We start from the raw sequence: 5990 nt of genomic DNA, 5'->3' as shown, positions 1-5990 counted from the left end.
TGAGCATCTTTATTATTCTGTAATAAAACTTTCCCCTCACAAAGCGTTTTAATGGGATTCATGTTTCTGCTGAACGCAGTTATTCATATTCATTTGTGTATATATATTTTACATATTTTGCACACTGTTTACATTTATTTTAATTGAATTTCCTTAATACAAATATTATATTTTGCAAGAGCAGCTTAAAAGGCTGTTATTGACGGGGTGACCTCACTGGACGACACGGGCGGTGAACATGTGTCAGACACACCAGCGCGTCTCCCACGGCAACAGGATTCTTTTACGCTTCTATCACATTTCTTCAGGTGCCGTCAGTTGTGTTTTCTTTTGGTGTTTATGGTCTGTTTCTCTGGTTCAGGGCATCACGGCCCTGCAGCTGTCCAGAGAACCGCCAGCCCGCCTGCTGAAGCACGAGTCTGAGTCAACTCCAGTACCTTCATCACTCCAGTGTCTTCATCACTCCAGTACCTTCATCACTCCAGTACCTTCATCACTCCAGTATCTTCATCACTCCAGTACCTTCATCACTCCAGTGCCTTCATCACTCCAGTATCTTCATCACTCCAGTACCTTCATCACTCCAGTGCCTTCATCACTCCAGTACCTTCATCACTCCAGTATCTTCATCACTCCAGTGCCTTCATCACTCCAGTATCTTCATCACTCCAGTACCTTCATCACTCCAGTGCCTTCATCACTCCAGTGCCTTCATCACTCCAGTGCCTTCATCACTCCAGTATCTTCATCACTCCAGTACCTTCATCACTCCAGTACCTTCATCACTCCAGTACCTTCATCACTCCAGTATCTTCATCACTCCAGTACCTTCATCACTCCAGTATCTTCATCACTCCAGTACCTTCATCATTCCAGTATCTTCATCACTCCAGTACCTTCATCACTCCAGTGCCTTCATCACTCCAGTATCTTCATCACTCCAGTACCTTCATCACTCCAGTATCTTCATCACTCCAGTACCTTCATCACTCCAGTATCTTCATCACTCCAGTACCTTCATCACTCCAGTATCTTCATCACTCCAGTATCTTCATCACTCCAGTACCTTCATCACTCCAGTGTCTTCATCACTCCAGTACCTTCATCACTCCAGTATCTTCATCACTCCAGTACCTTCATCACTCCAGTATCTTCATCACTCCAGTACCTTCATCACTCCAGTGCCTTCATCACTCCAGTACCTTCATCACTCCAGTACCTTCATCACTCCAGTATCTTCATCACTCCAGTACCTTCATCACTCCAGTATCTTCATCACTCCAGTATCTTCATCACTCCAGTGCCTTCATCACTCCAGTGTCTTCATCACTCCAGTACCTTCATCACTCCAGTATCTTCATCACTCCAGTGTCTTCATCACTCCAGTACCTTCATCACTCCAGTACCTTCATCACTCCAGTACCTTCATCACTCCAGTACCTTCATCACTCCAGTGCCTTCATCACTCCAGTACCTTCATCACTCCAGTGTCTTCATCACTCCAGTATCTTCATCACTCCAGTGTCTTCATCACTCCAGTACCTTCATCACTCCAGTATCTTCATCACTCCAGTACCTTCATCACTCCAGTGTCTTCATCACTCCAGTACCTTCATCACTCCAGTACCTTCATCACTCCAGTATCTTCATCACTCCAGTGTCTTCATCACTCCAGTACCTTCATCACTCCAGTATCTTCATCACTGCAGTATCTTCATCACTCCAGTATCTTCATCACTCCAGTACCTTCATCACTCCAGTATCTTCATCACTCCAGTACCTTCATCACTCCAGTGCCTTCATCACTCCAGTACCTTCATCACTCCAGAGTCTTCATCACTCCAGTATCTTCATCACTCCAGTACCTTCATCACTCCAGTACCTTCATCACTCCAGTATCTTCATCACTCCAGTACCTTCATCACTCCAGTGCCTTCATCACTCCAGTGTCTTCATCACTCCAGTGTCTTCATCACTCCAGTACCTTCATCACTCCAGTACCTTCATCACTCCAGTATCTTCATCACTCCAGTACCTTCATCACTCCAGTATCTTCATCACTCCAGTACCTTCATCACTCCAGTACCTTCATCACTCCAGTATCTTCATCACTCCAGTATCTTCATCACTCCAGTACCTTCATCACTCCAGTGTCTTCATCACTCCAGTACCTTCATCACTCCAGTATCTTCATCACTCCAGTACCTTCATCACTCCAGTGTCTTCATCACTCCAGTACCTTCATCACTCCAGTACCTTCATCACTCCAGTATCTTCATCACTCCAGTACCTTCATCACTCCAGTATCTTCATCACTCCAGTATCTTCATCACTCCAGTACCTTCATCACTCCAGTATCTTCATCACTCCAGTACCTTCATCACTCCAGTATCTTCATCACTCCAGTACCTTCATCACTCCAGTATCTTCATCACTCCAGTACCTTCATCACTCCAGTACCTTCATCACTCCAGTACCTTCATCACTCCAGTATCTTCATCACTCCAGTACCTTCATCACTCCAGTACCTTCATCACTCCAGTACCTTCATCACTCCAGTATCTTCATCACTCCAGTACCTTCATCACTCCAGTATCTTCATCACTCCAGTATCTTCATCACTCCAGTACCTTCATCACTCCAGTGCCTTCATCACTCCAGTATCTTCATCACTCCAGTACCTTCATCACTCCAGTGCCTTCATCACTCCAGTGTCTTCATCACTCCAGTGTCTTCATCACTCCAGTACCTTCATCACTCCAGTACCTTCATCACTCCAGTATCTTCATCACTCCAGTACCTTCATCACTCCAGTACCTTCATCACTCCAGTACCTTCATCACTCCAGTACCTTCATCACTCCAGTACCTTCATCACTCCAGTGTCTTCATCACTCCAGTACCTTCATCACTCCAGTACCTTCATCACTCCAGTACCTTCATCACTCCAGTATCTTCATCACTCCAGTACCTTCATCACTCCAGTATCTTCATCACTCCAGTATCTTCATCACTCCAGTACCTTCATCACTCCAGTACCTTCATCACTCCAGTACCTTCATCACTCCAGTATCTTCATCACTCCAGTACCTTCATCACTCCAGTACCTTCATCACTCCAGTATCTTCATCACTCCAGTACCTTCATCACTCCAGTATCTTCATCACTCCAGTATCTTCATCACTCCAGTACCTTCATCACTCCAGTACCTTTATCACTCCAGTATCTTCATCACTCCAGAGTCTTCATCACTCCAGTATCTTCATCACTCCAGTGCCTTCATCACTCCAGTGCGTTCATCACTCCAGTACCTTCATCACTCCAGTGCCTTCATCACTCCAGTGCCTTCATCACTCCAGTACCTTCATCACTCCAGAGTCTTCATCACTCCAGTACCTTCATCACTCCAGTGCCTTCATCACTCCAGTGCCTTCATCACTCCAGTATCTTCATCACTCCAGTGCGTTCATCACTCCAGTACCTTCATCACTCCAGTACCTTCATCACTCCAGTATCTTCATCACTCCAGTGCCTTCATCACTCCAGTACCGTCATCACTCCAGTATCTTCATCACTCCAGTATCTTCATCACTCCAGTGTCTTCATCACTCCAGTACCTTCATCACTCCAGTATCTTCATCACTCCAGTATCTTCATCACTCCAGTGCCTTCATCACTCCAGTATCTTCATCACTGCAGTATCTTCATCACTCCAGTGCCTTCATCACTCCAGTGTCTTCATCACTCCAGTACCTTCATCACTCCAGTATCTTCATCACTCCAGTATCTTCATCACTGCAGTATCTTCATCACTCCAGTATCTTCATCACTGCAGTGCCTTCATCACTCCAGTGTCTTCATCACTCCAGTACCTTCATCACTCCAGTATCTTCATCACTGCAGTATCTTCATCACTCCAGTACTTTCATCACTCCAGTACCTTCATCACTCCAGTATCTTCATCACTCCAGTATCTTCATCACTCCAGTGCCTTCATCACTCCAGTGTCTTCATCACTCCAGTACCTTCATCACTCCAGTATCTTCATCACTCCAGTACCTTCATCACTCCAGTATCTTCATCACTCCAGTATCTTCATCACTCCAGTGCCTTCATCACTCCAGTATCTTCATCACTGCAGTATCTTCATCACTCCAGTGCCTTCATCACTCCAGTGTCTTCATCACTCCAGTACCTTCATCACTCCAGTATCTTCATCACTCCAGTATCTTCATCACTGCAGTATCTTCATCACTCCAGTATCTTCATCACTGCAGTGCCTTCATCACTCCAGTGTCTTCATCACTCCAGTACCTTCATCACTCCAGTATCTTCATCACTGCAGTATCTTCATCACTCCAGTACTTTCATCACTCCAGTACCTTCATCACTCCAGTATCTTCATCACTCCAGTATCTTCATCACTCCAGTGCCTTCATCACTCCAGTGTCTTCATCACTCCAGTACCTTCATCACTCCAGTATCTTCATCACTCCAGTACCTTCATCACTCCAGTATCTTCATCACTCCAGTATCTTCATCACTCCAGAGTCTTCATCACTCCAGTATCTTCATCACTCCAGTATCTTCATCACTCCAGTGCCTTCATCACTCCAGTGTCTTCATCACTCCAGTACCTTCATCACTCCAGTATCTTCATCACTCCAGTACCTTCATCACTCCAGTATCTTCATCACTCCAGTACCTTCATCACTCCAGTACCTTCATCACTCCAGTATCTTCATCACTCCAGTATCTTCATCACTCCAGTGCCTTCATCACTCCAGTGTCTTCATCACTCCAGTACCTTCATCACTCCAGTATCTTCATCACTCCAGTACCTTCATCACTCCAGTATCTTCATCACTCCAGTACCTTCATCACTCCAGTATCTTCATCACTCCAGTACCTTCATCACTCCAGTATCTTTATCACTGCAGTATCTTCATCACTGCAGTATCTTCATCACTCCAGTACCTTCATCACTCCAGTACCTTCATCACTCCAGTACCTTCATCACTCCAGTACCTTCATCACTCCAGTATCTTCATCACTCCAGAGTCTTCATCACTGAGCAAAGAGCTCCTCTCATCAACATGGACATGAAGGGTTCCTGCACGATGAAGAGAACCAACGAAAGGAAGTTAAGCAGCAACACAACAGCATCATATCTCAAGTGAATGATGTGTATTGTTTACTTCATTTAACCAGTATCATGGCAGCTTTTAGAAACACACACACACACACACACACACACACACACACACACACACACACACTAGAATTTGGATTAATGACAACAATCATGAATCTGATTCTGCTCATTTAAAGCAAGCATCTGAATGACTCAGCCAAAAGCCACGCTGTGGTCGTCGACAGGTTGAGCACGTTCCCACTGAGGTGCAGTGTTTTCCTACAGTGAGTAGGAAAGGTCCTGAGAGGGTTGGGGGGTCCCATGTTACAAACCAGATGTGGAAATGTCTCGGTGGAGACAACATGTCTTCAGTTGATACCTCTGGTCACGGAGTCTCGGTAAAAGTGATGCCACAAGGGGTGAGGAAATAAGGACACGGGGAAAGTTTTGTTCTGCATTATGATTTCATGCTTTCATGTGAAGCACTTTGAATGGGCTTCTTGTTGAAAAGTGCTATACAAATAAACAACGCTGTGACTCGGCGGTGGCGCTGTGTCTCCTGTGCAGAGCCAGAGAAGCTCTGCAGCGGTGTCTCCAGCTCAAAGACACCACCTTCACCCAGCTGCTGCAGGACGCCGCCTCCAAGCGCTGGCTGGAGAGGAAGCTGCAGGACGTCAGCTCATGGCTCTGACTCCCCTGAAGAGCACCAGCAGAGAAGTGACTTGGCTCATGACACGGTTTGTATGAAAGTCTTTCAAAGGACAGAGACCTGCCTGAGGACGTTTGTGATCAGAAGCCAGTCGCTCGAGCAGACCCGAGGACAACCGAGAACCCAGCTCGTCCATCAGATCCGGCGG

The sequence above is a fragment of the Clinocottus analis genome, unplaced genomic scaffold (assembly GCF_023055335.1).
Source record: "Clinocottus analis isolate CAN_PGR_092001 unplaced genomic scaffold, fCliAna1.0.p SCAF_24, whole genome shotgun sequence".
In the NCBI taxonomy this organism is placed as follows: Eukaryota; Metazoa; Chordata; class Actinopteri; order Perciformes; family Cottidae; genus Clinocottus; species Clinocottus analis.
Note: the sequence above shows the minus strand (reverse complement) of the source record.